The sequence below is a fragment of the Pinus tabuliformis genome, chromosome 8, assembly GCF_031772625.1.
Source record: "Pinus tabuliformis cultivar Carrire ecotype Pingquan chromosome 8, CPIR1, whole genome shotgun sequence".
NCBI lineage: Eukaryota > Viridiplantae > Streptophyta > Pinopsida > Pinales > Pinaceae > Pinus > Pinus tabuliformis.
Genome location: NC_142294.1, coordinates 739,382,370 through 739,403,848, shown reverse-complemented (window position 1 = coordinate 739,403,848; position 21,479 = coordinate 739,382,370). Strand labels below are relative to the sequence as shown.

The following is a 21,479-nucleotide window of genomic DNA, read 5'->3' as shown; positions in this document are numbered from 1 at the left end:
AGGGAATTAAAAATAAAGGGGCAATCATTCTAGCTAACTATTTTTTAACTACTGAGTGTGTGTTTTTCTTTAGCAAAGACACTTAGCAGTCTCATCAGATGTGCCCTTTAAACTTGATCCTTTAGAGATTTCCTTCTTGCACTAATCTATCCTGCAATATCGCAGTCTGCTTGCACTAGTGCAGGAACAAAGATTTATGCAGAAGGTATAAATGGTGTCTTTACTAAGAGAATTTTACTTCCTACAAGGGCTTGAACTTTTCCAGGTTCAAAGCACTCAGATCCCGTGGCAAGAAACTAGTTTTTGCACCAGATCAGAGCTTCTTGCACTTAGCATTTAATTCTTAAAATGAGTGCTTAGTTACTGCAAGTGCTATTATACTATTAAATCAAATTGCACACATAAAAATGAATGTTTCTGATCTTGACAGAGTGCAGAAATAAAGAAAAAATCCATATACATTTATCCTATCATAAAGCATTTAATGAAAGAAAGAAAATTGCGGGAAGTAGACTAAGAAGGCTTGCTGCATCACACAAACGTGCACTGATGCAAGTTCATTTCTCCTGCTTGGACCAGGCGAGGAAAACCAACCAAACAGAATTGCAGAAAAGAAAATATCACACCAATGTGCACTGGTGCAGGTTTATTTCTCCTGCTTGGACCAAGCGGGGAAAACCAACCAAACAAAACTGCAGAAAAGGAAATATCACACCAACGTGCACTGGTGCAGGTTTATTTCTCCTGCTTGGACCAGGCGGGGAAAACCAATCTGAAATCAAGTGCAGGAAAGGAAATTTAGCTACTTCACACAATGGATCTGCTTTCACTCAGACAGGAATGCATGTGCTTGAAATTAAATCACACTTGACAATATAAACACAAATTACAGGAAACAGGAAATAGGGTAAATGTGCTGGGTTGGTTGGGCCCTAGCCAACCAGTGCGTTTCCCTTTTAAATAAAAACGTTTCTCAGTACTTCAATCAATTCATCAGCTCAAATACAGAAATGCGATTTATAAAACATGAGGCAAAGCTCCCTTTTATTAATTCACTGAGGCAAGTACATGCGTGAATACATCATCCAACCTAGATTCGGGCGATAAAAAAATACAACAACCTGTTACCACCTCTCTGGTTGTGTCTCTGTTCTATCCAAAAACTCCTTTAGTCCTATTTACATTCTACATTATATAGATCTTTGGCCAAGGGCCAAAATAGATCTTTCAACCAATTACATAACCAACCACAGAATTTAGCTTCTTGGCCTTTAAACTTAGACAGTTAACAAAACTGGTTGTAGCCAATCTCCAGCTTTCGTTCTTCACAGTTTTGATCTCAGCTACCTTTGGATCGATCTTGCTGTCGTGGTTGAAGATGCTCAAAACGGGGCGATTCGATCTTGGTTGCCTTTGGATCGATCTTGCTGTCGTGGTTGAAGCTACTCAAAATGAGGCGGTGATCAAGGAGGTTCAGATCTGCTGCAAGGATTTGTTGTGTTGGCAATGGTGCAAGATCTGATCCTGCACTAGGATCAGCAGTCACGGTAAGTACTATAACTACCAAATAAACATTGGAGATATTGATAAGTTACAAAGAGTGATTAAAAGTAAGAAATCATGTAATAAATGATTAATTAATGCTAAGTTAAGTTAAAAATATGAAAAATAAAGTGCATATGAAATATGTCACCGTTCTTGGACTGGTGCAAGATGAGGGTATATAAGAGAGGTAAAACAACAATAAATGGTTATGATTTAGGAAGGGGAAAATGGCAAAAAGAGAGCAAATTAGGGGGCTAACAGAACATATACATGACTACAGAAATACTTCGATATCAAAATTCATAAGCTAATTAAGTCGATTAAACTTCCTTAACTATTTACAAGTTGTTATGAGAATAGAATTTGATTTTAATTCACAGTTTAATTCAAGGAAAAATTAAACTAAAATTTCTTGTTTCCATTTCTCAACAGTCAATGCTTTCACCTCTTCTCTAGCCATAATCACTAATTCATTTTTACTTACTATTTGGTTGGCTCTCATCACCCATTCAGACCTATTAAGATTGGCCTTTCCCACTTCTTCCTTAGGCACCTTGTTAAGGAAGTCCACAATTACCTCAACCTTGGAGGGGGGATCTCAATAGTACTCTCTATGGACTCTATTTCTATGCATGTTGTCCTCAAGTTATTGTTCATTTATTTAATAAATTCCAAATAATTCCAATGTTTTTCTACCATGTTTATTATTTTTCCCCATATTATCTTCCTGGGTGCCTTGAGAAAAGGTTTGTTAGAGTTATCTTTTCTTAAAAGTTCCAACTCAATTTCCATTCTCCTAATGTGTTCCCACACCCAAAGGAGTTTTGTCTTGGCAATTTATAACTCTCTATTTGATTTGGAAGTTGAAACTGGGAATCTTTGATGATATCTGATGATGTTAAGGAATCCACTTGCTCACCTAAAACATGGACGGACTTTCTCAGGTCAAATGTTGCCATGAGCGGATCCCGGGTGCTGAAATCAACGCCATAATTGCAAGACTTGGACTAAAAATATACCAAATTTGGAAAAGCACTTCTACAATTGTGCATAGTTCAAGCTAGATGGTAACAATATAAAATGTGAAAAATAGGCCCCCATTCTCCTTTTATACCAGTTAGGGCATGACATTTGTGAGGGCTGGATTTGGCAAGAAAGTTCATATGACATCATGCTAACATCAATAGGTGGGGTCAGCCATGTGGAGGGTTGACTAGGCATGTGTGGCACCACAATGACATGTGACCCCCTCTACACCACTCTGTCACATTAACATCAGTGCAACTTAACAGTGCGAAAGACCCATAACCGTCGAACGAAATACCTTTATCACTGTTGGATCTGAGTGTGCACATCAGTTTGGGGTTGGGTGACGTCAGGCTAGTGTCAGCAGGAGGTGGGACCTGTCACATGGAGGGAAGACTGGGAAGGACTAGACCGACGAGGGATGGAGTGGTGAATGATTGGATGACAGGCATAACAAACGTGGTGGGCAGGGGGTGATGAGACAAAATTCAAGGAAATTGACCATTTATAACAGTAACAGCCACAAACATAAATAGGACAAATAATGAGAAAATAATTCATTTGGCTCATCCTTTCTAATTAAACTCGTCTAATCAACCACTGATTTCAGCTTCCTTTGTGCATCTAGAATACTTAAATTTAGATGGTTGAACTTGTCAACATGCATATATAGAAATAGATGAACTAGATTTGAAGGATATCTAAAACATCTAACATTTGGAAAATGTTGAAACTAGAAATTGATTGATTGAGCCAAGTAGGTGGGTATATCTAGGATAACACCTAGTTGTAACATCAGACTAAGAAAACCTAAATCTTTTTCATTCACAACTTTAGTATTTTCCTTATTGTAACATTTTCTTGTCATAATTTTTTTCCAAAAAATATTATGAATATTTGATTTTTTGCACTTTGTAAAGATTAATGCTATGTATTAATCTGAAATTTTAAACTTTATTATTATGTCACTGCTAGTGACATATATGATGGTGCTAGGGTATTATTTGATATTTGTACAAAAAAATTTGTGCAATTGCAATGTTTACATTAAGGTTTTATGTTCCCTATGTGTTGATGTATTAACGCCGCCACCATCGGAGCTTTAGAGCCCAATGTAAGACGTGAGTGGTTTTGAGGCATGTACGAAGGGTTCTATAGGTAGATCTCTACTCTATGTCTAGATTAGATCAGATCCTTGATTCGATACATGATGCACATATCAAATCTCATGGAATCACTTGTTGAAATAAATGGATCATCCAATTCCGTGCTTCAATGGAATAGGTTGTGATTTGATTCTCTTCAAGCACGAGTAGGCTCACAGCGATAATGATGACCTTATTTTCAGAGGAAGCATAAACCATGATTGGCAAAGTTTGAAGACTCCTGGGATGGCATAGGCATCAGGAAGATGTGACAGTTGATGCAATAAATAATTTGGCCCAAACCATTTAAATTTTAATGAAGAAATCGACGCAAAATCAGCATTTTAATTAGTCAATGCAACAATATTTTCCTTGTTGTAACATTTTCTTATCAGATTTTTTTTCTAAAAAATATTGTGAATATTTGATTTTTTGCACTTTGTAAAGATTAATATGTAGCTTTATATTAATAAAATGTTATGTATTAATATAAAATTCTAAAGTTTATTATTGTAAATTAAATAAGCGCTTTGTTTGTAAAGTGCGCACTAGAAGAAATAGGTATTCCTAAACACCAAATCAAAGTGGGAGTTAGAAGAAATAGGTATTCTTGATAGAAATGATGCCATCATGGAGATTGTTGTAACATTTTCTTGTCACAAAATTTTCCAAAAATATTCCAAATAAATTTTATTTTTCTTCGCACTTTGTATAAATAATGTATAACCTATATTCTATAAAGCGTTATATATTAAATCAAAACTTCAATAAGTGTTTTTCCAAAAGTTTTTGATAGCTTTGTAAATAAAGTGTGGCATAATACACGTGCTACTTTGAACAGTGTGGATTTACGCACATATATATCAATGGATGAGGATCAAAAGCAGACCCCCTGCATGTCTGATTTTTATCACGTGGGGAGGTTTGCTAGCACTGGCACAATACACGTGCTTCTTTGCACGGTGTAGATATGCGGACACGGATCAATGGATGATGATCAAAAGTAGACCACCTCGCATGTACTATGTTTATCGTGTGTGTGGGGGGGTTCATTATTAGTTGTATTCATAAAACAATTTTGGTTTACATGGTGCCTTCATATCAAAATCAGACCTCCCCTCATAAAAACTACTTACTAACATACACCACCCCTCCCCTCCGCCCGCATTACCGCTATGGTTTGGGGTCATGTTAAAGGATTTTGTCACCAAATGTTTTATTATAAAAACTTCAAAGAAAAGGGTGGTTGTTGGTGACAAAGGTTTTGTTTCCTTTGATCATTGGGTCATTTTTTATGTCGAGAGAAACAAACCATAGTAACAAAGTCACAAAAATTAAAGCACATATTCAACATCTTGCCAATCACCGAGTAATTTTACTAATCACTCTCTTATTCCTATTCATATCTATTGCAACTATGAGTACAAGTCAGACATGTAAAACCCAATCCAAAGCCCCACCTCCCTCTACTTCAGTAAAAATTGATGAGATGCCTTTAATCGACCAAGATGCTAAGATTGTGGAAACACAATGTGAATTTGACCTTTATGAATTGAAAAATTCGGCATTCCAAAGGTTTCAAGACCATAGTGATGGTTTTTCCCTTTGGGAATCCTTCCTTCCCCAATTTGTGTTTCCAAAAAGCCATCACTTTCCTGAATTTTTCATGTGGTGTTCAGATAAATATTTACCTAGTAAGAGAGCCATTTTTTCCAAAAATGAAAATCCCTTATTTTATATCACTTCTGAGTCAATTTTACAAGCCCTACAAGTTGTTTTTCCTAATTCACTTCATCCATTTTCTAGTGAAATTTTGTTGGAAACTTATCAGAAATTAACCCCTCAGCAAAGAACTCTCTATTGGACATTGGATAAACCAGTGCATGTGCTTAACTACCTCTCATGGATACATTAACTCTGGCAATGCATCTGTTTACTAACACCTACAGGTTTTGGTGTAACAGCAATCGTGATTCCAACACTCTCATCATTGAATCCTATTTACAAAAGGGAACTATCGTTCCACAGCACAACCCTCCTTACCCTTCAAATATCTTCTTGGATATTACAAGTAAAATCATATCAATATTGTGTTGTTTATTAGGATATGAAAATGATGAGGTTGTAGATGAAGTGGTATTAGGTTTTCTATCCACTTTATCTCCAGGAAAGAAGCCTTTTATGTACTTCAATTTCAGTCAGTTTCTCTCAAACACCATTCATGAAAAATTTATGAACTTTGGAATTGAGATATCCTTTAACAACCAATCAGTTTTGGTGTATTTATTCCTATTCCATCAGTCAAGTAAGTTCTCTCAATTACAACTTCAAAAGCAGGATATATAGGGGAATTTATGGTCAGTCTTCCATTGGACATCTTTGGTTAGGAAACATTCTGAGGAGTTTTCTTTTTCAAACTTTGTGGATCAATTTCTATCAATATGTTACAGTCTCTTGAACAATAGTGAACTCCGAAGGATTTTACAAGAGGTCAAGCGCACTTTACAGCTTAGTGAACAAACAAAATTATGAGATTGATATTTGTATAAAAGATTTACCGAGATAAGGATGTATGGATGTGAACTTCCTCCATATCGTTTACCAGTCTTTCTCCCAATCAGATTTTTTTCACTTGAATTCATTAGATAGAGTTTGAACATAGATCAAATGCACTTTTTGCCAAGAAAGAAAGAGGCTATTTTCAAGCTCAAGGTAGAGGTAGGACCTTTTGTTGTGAACACCAGGGTTGTTGATAAATAAGTTGAATTATTGTTGCAAAAAATGAAGTTTACAAAGGGATAGAGTTGGCCTTATGATCCAATTGCTAAGATTTCATCTATTAGAGTTCAACAGGGTTCTACCCCATATATTAATTCACCAAGACTAGACATTGAAAGATATGAAAATAGAGAAATATGAGAAGAGGGTACCCTAGAAGAATTACCAGGAGAGCAAGAAATAGAGCAACCTCTAAAACTTAATGTTTTATTTACTCCTTAGTAGAAAGAAAAATAACTCAAGAGGGTTATTGAAGATGTTCCACATTCCACTTCAGATTCAAAAGGAACATCATTCAGAGTATGCAAAAGGAAAAAAGTAAGGGAAACAAAAGAAGCAATGTCAGAAACTATGTCACTTGATGTATCTTCACCTTCTACAGTTGTTTTGTCAAGCGAGCCTGTATACAATATACAACAAGTGGAAACAATAGCAAGACAATCTTCTTCAACTTATTTTTCCAATCAGAGTAATATTTTTTCTCAATTTATGGAAATTAAAAAGAAGAATGAAAATTTGAAATCAATCACCTACAATCAATTTTGGAAACAAGGTTCTTCTACAAAAAATAGATTACTCTCAGCCTTGAATGCTGAGAAGGGGAAGTTTCAATTGGCCTTTTTAGAACCTAAAATCCAAGGGGCTAGAGAAGCAAAAGATTATAAAACTTCCATATTTTATTTTAATACAAATAAAATCCATCCTATTGACCAGATTGACTTCCATAGACAAATAAGGGGGATGATTTACTCCAATTTAACCATTTCAAAAATTAACTTGTCTAAATTGCATAATATATTGAATAATAGAATTTTTGAGTTAAAGTTGGAGAAAATGTCCTCTTGCTAAGAATATCATGATCAAATCATTGGAGGATATAGTTTTCAAACTTGGATTAGATCCTAATGATATCAATGTTTCCTAGGAAATCATGAAGAATAGAAATATAGACACTCAGGCTCTTCGCAAAAGGTTAAAGCTACTAGCTACTAAGCATCCACAAACACAAGAAATTGGAGATACGGAGAAAGAGGAAGTATTCATCTGATCAGTAAAAAATGGAAAGAATAAGCAGATGCATAGCCTAGAATAACAAGTGCAATTGTTGTTAAAGAAAAGACAAACAACTTTGGAAGGAAATGATTCAACATAGGAATTAATGAAGGCATTGTCATCTTTGACCATAAGGAATCAAGAAATTGATAATTTGAAGAGAGATTTAGAGAAAGTTAAACAAGAAAAACTTAAGTCAGATAATTCCTTAGTTGTTGAACTTCAAAATAGTTTTGAGTTACATAAAGAGATAGAATGGAATTTGGGTCAAGCTAACAGTGTTCAATTCTTAATTCAAGCTAAAGAAATAATATGGGTGGAGATCATGTCTTCAATGTCTGATGTTTGGACATCAATTGGAATTATGGTTGAACAAGAGGAATTGTTAGAACGAGAAGAAAGGGAAATAGATGAAATCAATAATGAGCTTGGAAACAAACCCAATCAAGCTAGTAAGATTGTAAGGTTTTTGAATTCAAAAACAGAGGAATTAGAAGAAATGGATATTGTTGATAGGACTCATTCAATTATACAAACCAAAAAGGTTCTAACTAAGAAGAACCTAATGGTGCAAATGAAATAAAAATGTAAATACATGCACAGGTTAACAGGTTTAACAAGAATTTATCTGCTCTATAGCAAAGAGGTTTACCTTCTTTCAAAAATTCACAGGGAAAAATGATGTCTATGGAAGAATATTGAAGATTACTTAATAGGGTTGCATAAGATAAGTCAAATTTTGTTGGAATAAATGGGATTTGAGTGGTCAAATTCTTCTTGAGAAATTATCTGATGATTTATTTATATGTTATGAGATCAAATATATGTTCACAGTTAAACCAACCTTTCAGAAATACATTGAAGTGGATGAAACCTATAGAAAGATGGTTACTTTAGCTTATCCAAAGGGAGAATAATGGGAACACCTCATTGAGCTTATATCCTAAATTCAACAATAGTATCTCGAAGGCAGGCTATGTTTCAACAGATGATCAAGGAAGATCCAGGTTCAGAGGAGCAGAATCATAGCAGATTTAGATAGTATGGAACACAATCCACAAATCAAGGGTGGTTACAGATAATCAGGCTGAAGATTTTATGTATTGATAGAAGTTTTTGTTGAGAGAATCCAAGTTGTTATTTTGGATATAAATTATTTTCATTGTAATCTGTAGAAATAAGATTTTGTACAAACTCTATATATATTGTATATTTTGATTGGAAAAGGGTTGATTCCTGGACCAAAATTTTGGATATTTCTGTAATACCTAAATATTTCAAAGTTAATCAAGGAGTTTTGTTTTCATCTTATAGCAACATTGTTTCACATGTGAGTGCTTCTAGTGTTTCATTATCTTTTTCTTCAATACATTTAAGATTGTATAGATAATTGGGAAAGGCTTGGTTGAGGATTAGCCTCCCTGACATCGCCTGGAAAAGTTATGTTCAATATTGGGTTAATTAAACAAGTAATCTGTTTGTTTTAGTTACTCTGCAATTTGTAGATTGTTTCCTTCTATATGATTCCTATATGTGTTAATGTTTAGTTATAGAATATCCTTCTACATGCTTTCTAATATCATTAGATAATTAAGTATTCATATTGGATATATAAATCAAACTAATCAAACCAATCAATGCTTATAATAGTAGGTTGAAGCTATTCATCAACTACCCAACATGAAATCCATTGTAATCACACTTTGATTTATAAATACTACAGATAGACATGGTCAACTTGGGTAGTTGCAAGGTGAAACAGTTTTTGTCTGCCCACCATTGCACCATCTTCCCGATGATGGGAAACCATTTTTTCTCATTAGGTTCCCCAAACCTCATGATGGGGAGTGTTGGAAATATTGGCTTGTAATATCCCTTTTTGATTTAATCATAACATTTGCAAACAAAAAGTGCATATCAAGAAAGAATGGAGGTAGGGTTTTTGTGAATGTTGAGGTGGTACTTACTACTAGTGCTAGTGCATCCCCTCTGTAAATTGCAGGTGAAGCAATAAAGCAGACAAGCCACTTCGGTAAATTCATTTCACTATTCAATCAACAAGATTGTTATCAAACGAACCTTGGAATTCACTAAAGCCAATTCAATCAACAAGATCAATCAGCAGACGAACCTTTGACTTCAGTAAATCCGGTTCAGCATGAAACGATACAGAGTCATCCAATAAAATTGAAAAAATAATCAAAAGATTAACATGGCTCTTACACAAGGATGACATGCACAAATCAAGAAATGGTCCAAATTCTTACTAGAATTTAAAAAAAAAAAAAAACAACAACAACAACAACGCGAGTGGCGGGAACATCAACAGATTTCAAGCCTTCGACATATTTATTGTAATTAAATAGATCGAAAAACTATGTGTACATTTGTACTATTAATTAATTATTATGACACTTAGTCACATGGAAAAAAAAAAATTTGATGTTTAAATAAATAAATAAATTGACAATTCAATTTTAAACTACATAAAATTAGTCATTTCGTGCAAATGATCCAATTAGAAAATGGATATTTTAAAATTTTAAAAATTTGTTAGGATATTCTGACACATAGGAAATAGTTAAGTCTAACTTGGTCTAGTGTAGAGTTAGTTAAAGTGTGTTTCTTTACTATGTACTTTTGTAACTTACAATCTGACGGTCACGATATGTTGTAGACATGAAGTGATCTGACGGTTCATTCTCTCATCGGTATTACCGACACATGATCCATGGATTAACACCCGATTGGTCCATGATCTCTATTTAAAGAGCATGGAGGGTCATTTGTAAGGTGACCATTCATGAGAGAAGCTTATGTAAATTTTCTTTCTTTACCATTAATAAATTCCCTGAAGTGGCCATGTTGGCTCAGGCCATGGACTATTTCCCTCTTTGAGGGTTTTAACCACGTCAAGAATATTGGTGTATTAATCTATGATCTATTTGTGAGAGGTGTCCTTTGGTGTTCTATTTGAGGAACTTACCCTGTGAATTCCTACATGGTATCAGAGCGTAGGTCATGAGTTTGATACACACTTGACTCATGTTGGGGGGGAGATTGTTTGACATTGGATAAACCAACGTTCCCCATGTGTTCCGTGACATGGACTACCCGCCTCTCGTGGATCCTTATCTCTGCAATGCGATCATTGACTAACACCTGCGAGTTTTGGTCTAATGGAAACTGTGAGGGCCACATCCATTGGTGATCCAAATCCGAAGCCGGTACAACTACATCCTATTGTCGTCTCCTAGATCTATTGTTTCTGATTCCTTTCAGGACGAGAAGACTGCTCTATTGTGTTAGGAGCATCTGTTCCAGTGAGGAACCACTTTCATTTCACGCGAAAAGGTTTATGGTATCCCTAGCTACGTCATTTTTAAGATCTGGAGGTATATAGTCCTCATTTGCAGTTTTAATTATTTATATCTCTATTTATTTCAGTTTATTTATCTCTCTGTTTTTTATTACTATATCCATACCTTTCATTTCTACATATTCTCTTTGCCCCGCGACTCTATACGATCGCAGCAAATCAGAAACAGAAAGGATGGATTTTTCTCATGCGTATGCTCTATTCTACCATGCCTTAGTGTGATCTTGGAAAATGAGAAACATTGAGGAAAATATTTAGTTTCTGGCAAAATCTAACTTCAAGCCGTAAGGTTTGGTTTTGTTTTGCATATCCGTTTTGGGTTGTGTGTTTTTTGTTTTGTAGGCAAAAATGGGTTTCTCAAGTAAGCACGCACTCCAAACTTCAGTGACCTCTTAAACTAGCTCACTTGGTCCAAAGTTACTTTAGGAGAATATAGGTCTTGGGTTCAAGTATTTCTTTTTGTTGAGTTACTTTTTCAAAAAGTACATGTAACTTATGTTTTAAAGTTACCTTATGTAAAAGTTTTCTAACCCATTATAAAAAGTGAGCCACTTATAATTCTAAAGTCCCTTTATATTTTATTTAAGTTACAATTTAGTGGGTAGCTCATGAAGTACCATTGTAAAAGTGATTTTCATTTATTTATAAAAGTGGGTCACATAAATTTTTTTTTAAAGTGAGCTCATTAAATTAATTTTGGAAAGGGGGGGATTTTTTGAAAAATATAACATTATCATTCACTTCCGCACATTCACATACTTTGTCAGCGTCTTCAACAATTTTTCTTCAAAAATCCATAACTTCTTCATCCGGAAGCTGTTTTCAAAGCCGTTTTTTTAATGGCCTAATTTTTTGAGATCTTTCCATTGGAACACTTATTTTCAACATCTACAGCTTCAGTTTCTGTTAAAATGGAAATTCCTTTCCATGTTATTCTTGATAGCACCAACTATTTCCAATGGGTGTCCTACATGGAGGATTTACTTAGAAGTAAAGGTATTTATAGAATAGCCTCAGACCAAGAGTCTAAACCTAAAGATGAAGATAAGCAAGCCAAATGGGAAAATAGGCAAGATCAAGCACGTGGGTTGATAGGGATGTCTATTTCTCCAGACCTTAGATTCCATATCGCAAAACTTGATACCCCTGATGAAGCAATGAAACATCTCAATAAATTTTTTGGAATTAAAAATGAAATTAGAGCCCATCAACTTGAAAATGAGTTTCTTACGTTGGACCCTAATAATTTTTCTTCCATTAAAGATTTTTTGTCCAAGTTCAAGACCCTTAGACTTCTCTTGGAAGGTGTTAACTTTAAGAAAGAAGATGGTAGCCTTATCTATTCAATTCTTACTAAGTTGGGACCAGTCTACTCTATGTTTGTTTCCACCTTCCATTCTACTAGAGAAGCCTTTATTTCTCAAGGACAAGACTACAAGTCTCCCTCTTTTGATGCCTTTTGTGATTCTTTAATAAGAGAACAAGAAAAAATTTTACATCTTTGATCTGAAAATGAGATCTTAGATTACTTTTAAGGTATTACGGACTCATATGCATGGACTTGCCTATACTACTTAGTACAACAGATCGATAAGATTGTGAATAATATAGACAATGAGCAATCAGAGAAACATAATAGACAAAAACACATAAACACAACAATTTTAATATGGAGTTCACCCAAAACTCTTGGGCTACGTCTCCTGGTCCAGCCTTCAGTGGTGACCTCTCTATTATGTCTTCAAGAGTAGATTTTTACAAAGTGTGAGCTCAAATTGAGTTTCAACACAACAGATACAAAACAGCAGGAGTCTTGCTTGAATCCCTCAAGCCTCTCTAAGTACACAAACTCCTTCTCTCACTCTTTGTCTATGTTTTCTCTCTATCTCAGCACTTCTTGCCTTTGTATCTATCATTTTGTGGCTTTTAAGCCAATCAGCACTGTCTGTTCATTTCCTCTTCTGGGCTTTCTGGCTCCTGGCCTCTGTCCGCTCAAATCCCCCTCTGAGCGTTAGCAATCATTGCTAAACGTCTTCAGGGATGGTGGCCACCTGTTCTGTAACGGAAGGGACCATCGGCGCCCTTGAAATCCAAAAAATGGTCATTCTTTCTTTACACAGAGAAATACTCTAAAACACGGGAAAATCCGCCCAAACGCATTCTATCGGACCTGAAATATTGTCAATTCTGCCCCATAATCCCTTCGGATCCGTCTTTGGGCGCTATCACAAGTGATCGTTGATCCAACAATTATTATCGATTTCAGGTGGCTTATGCGCCCGAAGATTACCCACCCGAAAAGGGTGGTTTTCTCTCTCTGATGCCTAGCCATGTGGCAGCCAGTGTATAGGCTCGGGCGGAGCCCGGCCAATACCACTTACTGCCCAAGGCTCGCCCAAAATCCTGCTCATTTCAGAACTCAAAACATATATCATTGCGTATATAAACCCTTTCGAGTCTGGATTCATCACATCGGGCGCATTTCCTTTGCATTTCGTTTATTTAACGAAAATGCGAAATACACAGAAAAACCTGTTTTCTGGAACTCAAAACATATGAAATTTCATCCATAATCCTGTCGGGTCCGGCTATCGCAGTTACATTTGTTATCGGCCCTGCTCCATTGCATTGCTCCGATGCGATATTGTAATATCGCAATCGCACATCGCATAGTCCCCAGGCCATTGATAGGCACTCCCTTGTGTTTTGTCGACGCGATATTGCGAGTTAACCTGGGTCGTCGATCTGCGCGCTTGATCGACAGTCCTCATTGACCCGCACTGATCGTTGTCACAACATTTATGTGGTAGCCTCCGATAGCCTCTGCCTTCCATCGCCAATTGCGATATGCCGATTAGATTTGGACTGTTGATCGGCCAGATCCGACAGCGCCTGTGCGTCATTCTTTTGACCTCCGATAGGCCTGTTTTCCATTGTTTCTTCATGTTTTTCACTCTCGATAGTGTAATCCGCCTTTTTTGAAGGTTTTCCTTTTGCGATAGTTGTTTTTATTTTGAAGACTTAGAGGGTTTTTAGGATCCATTTTGGATCACGCCTTCCCACTGAAAAAGCTTTTGTACCACCAAAAGTTGGTTTTTAAGCATCGATCAAGTGAGTATACAACTTCCTCACTTGTCCAATCTCTATCCATCGTGTGCTGCTTCGTTTTGAACCTTTGAGTCTGATTCTGAGGTACTCAACATCCCCTATGCGCGTAGTTCTCACCTTCCTGTCCAGAACTGTATCTTCCTACAGCTCATTGAGATAGTCAGGTAACATATCATCAATAGAAGGCAACTAACTTTGTTTTTTGGGATCTTCAATCAATGAAGGTTCAAACGGTCTCAAGTTTTCTGCATTAACCACTGAATAGATGTGCATGTAAGCTGGCAAATCAAGGCAAAAAGCATTCTCACCAATTTTCTCAAGTATCTTGAAAGGCCCATACCTTATTGGCTTCAGCGTCTTACCTTCACCTTGCATTCTGTCTTTGTTGATGTACAGCCAAACTTGATCACCAACTTGGAAGCTATGCTCAATTCGATGCTCATCATGCCTTGCCTTGTACTTGGCCTAGCTTCTTTCCAGTTATTCCTGCACTGCCTGGTGAATTCCTTGGATCTGTTCAATGAACTTGGTTGCCTTGTCCACATCACTGTGTCCATCAACTGCTATGTCTTTTATCAAAGACAAAATCCAAGGAAGACTTTGGTGTAAAACCAAAAAAAGTCTTAAAAGGATATCTCTGTGTAGAAGAGTGCTTGACACGGTTGTAAGCATGTTGCACATAACACAAATGTTCATCCCAAAGCTTGGGATGCTTGCTGCAATAGCCCCTAAGAAACTACATCACTATCCTATTGACCAGCTCTGTTTGGCCATCTGTTTGTGGATGAAATGTTGTGCTTTTCTTCAATCTGGTATCCATCATCTCCCATAGACTTGACCAAAACTTCCCAACAAATCGGGAATCTCAATCAGATATAATGGAAGTGGGTAACCCAAAATGAACCCATACATGCTGAAAGAACAACTTCATTGTTTGTTCAACTGTAATCTGCTTGTTACAAGGTATTAAAATACACATTTTTTTGAACCTATCCACAATAACATATAAATAATCATGACCTTTTCTAGACTTTGGCAATCCCCCAACAAAGTCCATGGAAACACTTTCCCAAGGACGAGAAGGAACTGGAAGTGGAGTGTACAAGCCTAATTTTCTATTACTGGGCTTGCTTGTAGCACACATGGTACAACCTTTAATATATCTAGAAATTGTTTCATGCATTCTTGGCCAATAACAGAACCTTTGCAACTGTGCAACTGTTTTACTTACACTGAAATGACCTGATATTAGAGAAGTATGTGCTTCTCAAATTATATTAGCTCTTTCAGTTTAAGGAATGCATAACTAAGAGTTGGTCCTTAACATGATAATCCAATTCTTCTACTTGTTTTCCACGACTTAAAGTTGCATATACATCTTTAAAATCTACATCTTGAGCGTATTGTTCAATGTAGCTTTCATGCAATATTGAGTTATGCTTAAGTATAGTAGATGCATTTATGATTATTTTTGATAGCATATATACAACCTTATTGTGTATGCCCTTGTTATATTTGATGACAATATGAAACTGTTGTAGAAAACCCATCCACCTACAGTGTCTTGATTGCTGCAATTTAGTTTGTGAGTGTAAATATTGAAGTGGTTGATGACCTGTATATATAATTGTTTCTTTGCCCATTAGGTAATGTTTCCACTTTTTCACACTTTGTACTAATGCATACAATTCTTTATCATATGTGGGATAATTAACTACTGCAGAAGTAAATGTCTCAGAATGATAACATATGGGTTTACCATGTTGCATCAACACTGCTCCCATGGCATAGTCACTGGCATCTATTTCAATCTCAAATGGTCGTTGAAGATCTGGAAGTGCTAGTACTGGTGCTGTACTAATTTTTTCTTTCAAGGTGTCAAAGGCTTTCTTCTGTTTTCCTCCCCACTTAAACACCTTGTTCAATCCTGTTAAAGCATGTAGGGGAGCTGCAATCAAGGAAAAGTTAGCAATAAACTTTCTCCAATATTGTGCTGCTCCTAGGAAGCTCCTAACTTCTGTAGCAGATTTGGGTTTAGGCCAGTTCACAATGACTTCAACCTTAGAAGGATCTATCTTCAATTCACCACCCCCTACAATATGACCCAAATAATTTAAAGATGTTTTACCAAATTCACATTTTGATAACTTCACATAGAGATTTTCTCTTTTCAAAACATATAAAGTCTGTTTTACATGCTTCAAATGTTCTTCCCATATTTTACTGAAAACAAGAATGTCATCTAAATATACAATTACAAAATCATCAATAAAAGGTCAGAGTACATCATTCATATATCTCATGAAAGTGGCAGGAGCATTAGTTAAGCCAAAAGGCATAACCAACCATTCATACAACCCTTGCTTTGTCTTGAAAGCAGTCTCCCATGCATCTTGTTCTGCAACTCTGACCTGATGATAGCCACTACGCAACTCCAACTTGGAAAAGTAAACTGCTTCTTTCAACTGATCTAATAGATCATTAATGCGAGGAAGAGGATAACGATTCTTGATCGTTATTTTATTTAGTGCTTTGTAATCAATGCACATCCTCCATGAACCATCTTTATTTCTCACTAACACAATTGGAGATCCACATGGTGATGTGCTTGGTCTTATGAACACTTTATCGAGCAACTCCTATACCTGCTCCTGCACCTACTTCTTGATCTCTGCATTCTCTAAAGAAGATAACCTGTACATTCCGATGTTAGGCAATGGAGCATCTTGCTGCAAATGAATATCATGTACTATTTCCCTTTTGGGTGGCAGACCTTTAGGTTCTTGAAATAGGATATCATATTCTGAAACAAATTTATCTAAATCAGCTTTTTGTTTAGCATCACAGCCTTCAAATACATTGGTTTTATCAGGGTTCTTTTCCTTTACAACCATTAGTAAAAATTGCTTGCATGAATTTACAATTCTTTTCATCTGCCCTGAGTTTATGAGAGAGTAGTTATTTTTGAGTTTACGATCTCTTACAATGTATTATGTTCCATCTTTAGTGAGTTGATACTTATATTCAGCACTATAGAAAATGGTTTTTCTATCATGCAAGTAAGGACTTCCTAAAACAATACCACATATATCCAAGGGAACTATATCTAACTCAACCTCATCTACAAATGTTGACCTAATAGCAAACCTAGTTTACATTATTTAGTCACTTGTAGCTTTGCTTTATCACATACCCAACCTAAAGGATATGGCTTCTTGTGAGGTGTTGTTAGTAAGCCCAACTTCTTTACAATTGTTTCGGAAATCAAGTTTACTTGTGATCCACTATCAAATAAAGTATCAATCTTTTGATGCTTGGAAATAACCCTAATATGAAAAAGCTCATGTCTTTTCCTCTCATTATCTTCATTATCAATAGATTGAGCATAATTACTTGTATATGCTTCAGAATTTTTACCTTTTATACATGTGGCTGTGACTATTGTTTCATCACCGGAGTCTGACCCCAAGTATTTCTTAATAGCATCAATAGTCTTCTTCTTCTTACCACCGAACTTCTTGGGTTTCAGCTCTAGATGCAAAGACCAGCAGTGTTCATCATCGTGTCCCTCCTTCTTGCAGTGAGTGCATCTGCATGAAGGTTTGCCTTTCTGTACAACATTTGCCTTCCTCTCTTTCCATTTCAGCTTCCTCTTTTCCTTGTTCTTGCTTGCAGAGGATTTTGATGATCCCCCAATCTCTGGGTTCACATTCTTGCCTCTAACCTCTAGATGTGTAGCCTAAACTGATACATCATCTAGGCTAGTGGGGTTAAACATGAGAATGGTGTGCCTCAAATAGCTATGCAGACCACCTATATACTTCAACAAAGTTTTAGGTGAGTCTAGAGAAATGCCTAGAGTTAAAAATCTTTTTATAAATTCCTGGGTATAGCTTTGTACACTTTGGCCCTTTAATTGGCGAAGAGTTTTCCAACTCATCATTGCTTGTTGCATATAAGCTAGTGGATAGAATTTTTTTTTAATGGCAGAAACAAATTCACTCCAGGTAGAAAGAATTTTACCATGCTTCTTCATATCAGCTTATGTCTTGCCTTCCCACCATACTAGGGTAGTTCCTCCAAGGCGAAGGCTAGCCAACTGAATTTTTCTCCTTTCTGAGTCAATGTTCTGCACCCTGCAATACACATCAATCTGTCTAATCCAGTTATCTAGATTTTCTGCATTTAATTCTCCATCATAGATTGGCAAATCAAACTTTACATCTAATTTAATCAAAGATGTTTTCTTGTTTTTCTTTTCAGGGCTAGGAGATGAGGATGATGGAGGTGATGGTGGAGGAGATGATGGAGGAAGCTTTTCCCCTTTCCCTTCACCCTCTGGGACATCTAGAGAAGGTTCCTCTGCTCCCTTGTCTCGTTTGGGTGTCGAAGTGCTTTCACCTCGACCCTTCTTGAATTCTCGATACATCTCTTCTACCATGGCTCTCATGGTCATGAAACTGTCCATGAACTGAGATTCTGATTCCAATGGTGTTTGTTCTGCCATTCTCCTCCTAGGATTGACTCTTCCAATTTCTTGATTAGCCTCAACAAGTTCTCCTTCTCCCAATTTGAGCTTTTACCTAGTTAGCATTCAACAATCCAACACAAGCTTGTCTAACCTCAAGAAACCTAAATCTCTGATACCACTTGATCTGAAAATGAGATCTTAGATTACTTTTAAGGTATTACAGACGCATGTGCATGGACTTGCCTATACTACTTAGTGAAACGAATCGATAAGATTGCGAATAATATAGAAAATGAGCAGTTAGAGAAACATAATAGACAAACACACATAAACACAACAATTTTAATATGGAGTTCACCCAAAACTCTTGGGCTATGTCTCCTGGTACAGGGTTCAGTGGTGACCTCTCTATTATTTCTTCAAGAGCAGAGTTTTACAAATTGTGAGCTCAAATTAAGTCTCAACACAATAGATACAAAACAGTAAGAGTTTTGCTTGAATCCCTCAATCCTCTCTGAGTACACAGACTCCTTCTCTCACTCTTTGTCTTTGTTTTCTCTCTATCTCAGCACTGCTTGCCTCCATATCTGTCATTCTGTGGCTTTTAAGCCAATCGGCGTTGTTTGTTCGTTTCCTCTTCTGGGCTTTCTAGCTCCCGGCCTCTGTCCGCTCAAATCCCCCTCTGAGCATTAGAAATCATTGCTAAACGTCTTCAGGGATGGTGGCCACCTGTTCTGTAATGGAAGGGACCATCGGTGCCCTTGAAATCCAAAAAATGGTCGTTCTCTATTTACACAAAGAAATACTCTAAAACACGGGAAAATCTACCCAAATGTGGTTTATCAGACCTTAAATATTATCAATTCCACCCCATAATCCCTTCAGATCCGTCTTTGGGCTCTATCGCAAGTGATCGTCGATCCAACAGTTATTATCGATTTCGGGTGGCTTATGCGCCCGAAGATTACCCACCCGAAAAGGGTGGTTTTCTCTCTCTGACACCTAGCCACGTGGCAGCCAGTGTATGGGCTCTGGTGGAGCTTGACCAATACCACTTACCGCCCAAGACCCACCCGAAATCTCGCTCGTTTCGGAACTAAAAAACATATATTGTTGCGTATATAAACCCTTTCGGGTCTGGATTCATTGCATTGGGCGTGTTTCCTTTGCATTTCGTTTATTTAACGAAAATGCGAAATACACAGAAAAACCCATTTTCTAAAACTCAAAACATATGAAATTTCATCCATAATCCTATCAGGTCCGACTATTGCAGTCGCATTTGTTATTAGCCCCGCTCCATTGCATTGCTCCGATGTGATATTGCGATATTTCAATTGCACGTCGCATAGTCCCTGGGCCGTTGATAGGCACTCCCTTGTGTTTTTCTAACACGATATTGTGAGTTAACCTGGGTCGTCGATCTACATGCTTGATCAACGGTCCTCGTTGACCCACGTTGATCACTGTTGCAACATTTATGTGGTAGCCTCCGCCTGCCATCGCCGATTGCGATATGCCGATAGGATCTGGACCATTGATCGGCCAAATCCGACAGCTCCTGTGCGTCATTCTTTTGACCTCCAATAGGACTGTTTTCCACTGCTTCTTCATGTTTTTCGCTCCTGATAATGTAATCCGCCTTTTGTGAAGGTTTTCCTTTTGTGATAGTTTTTTTGATTTTGAAAACTTACAGGGTTTTTAGGATGCATTTTGGATCAATCTTGGTCTTCTTAATCTTGGAAACTCTTCTAAGAAAGCCTTAGCTACCCAGCAGTAACCAAGTTCAAAGAATCCTAAGAAGCAGCATCCTAAAAAGAATGGTCCTAAACCAACCAAGGGTCCTAAACACTTTCAGTCTCAAAATGAAAATTCAATTTAACAAAATGATAAGGCAAATAAAAACAAAGGGAAGAAGACTGATAGACATTGCAACTTTTGTAATCGTGATGGCCACTTAGAATCCAAATGCTTTAAGAAGATGGAATCCTTAGAAGCAGCAATGAAGAAGCATAACATCCATTTGGAGCACTCTTCAACTTCAACTTCAACTTCATCTTCAGAAATATCACTTTCTTCATGTGGTTGTCAAGCATATCGGTCTGGTTATGCACTAAATGTATCTTCTTCTTCTCATTCTCATGAGTGGCTCATTGATTTTGGAGCTTCTTATGACATGGCCAAAAACAAATCCATGTTTTCTTCTTTAAATGATTGTAACACCAAAAATATATATGTTGGTGATGATAGATCTCTTAGTGTTGTAGGGACTGGAACTATTCATCTAGACAATGGTCAATTTAATGATGTATTATGTGTTCCAACCTTATCCTGCAACCATCTATTTGTATATCAGGTAACCCACTCAAGTGAAGGTAAAACTGTTGAATTTTCACCTCACAATGTTGTAATTAAGGACCTAAGAGATCCTAGACATATTTTAGCTACTGGAATTGTTGATAATTCTCAAAGGCTGTATAGTTTTAACAACTTTGGGTCATCAACTCTTCCCTCAGTATTTGTTGTTCATAATGATGAAGTGAGCAAACTTTGGCATGAGCGATTTGGTCACTTAAACTATCGCTCCCTTCAAAATCTATGTAAAAAAATTATGGTGACGGGTCTTCCTATGATATCTTGCAGAAATGGTGTTTGTTTCGAATGTGTACTCAGAAAACATCATCAGGATAGTTTTGAAAAGCGTGCCTCTTGGCATGCCTCGGCCCCTTTATAGCTTGTGCATAGTGATTTATTTGGTCCACTTCCAATTGTTTCATTCTCTGGCTACAAGTATTTCTTAACTTTCATTGATGATTTCTCCAAACACACTTGGGCAAACTTCTTAAAACTCAAGAGTGAAGTATTTAACATGTTCTTGGCCTTTAATTCATTTGTTGAGAAACAATATGGACATAAAATTCTTAAGCTAAGATCTGATAATGGCAGAGAATATGTTAACTACAAATTCATTAAC

General features: G+C 36.6%; 1 non-coding gene across 1 annotated transcript; it reads left to right on the top strand.

Moving 5' to 3' along the window:
• Window positions 1-9,712: 9,712 nt before the first annotated feature.
• On the top strand, window positions 9,713-9,812 carry LOC149237700 (U6 spliceosomal RNA). The gene has a single exon (XR_016246826.1). It is a non-coding gene; the product is annotated as a U6 spliceosomal RNA (small nuclear RNA).
• The last annotated feature ends 11,667 nt before the right edge of the window (window positions 9,813-21,479 follow it).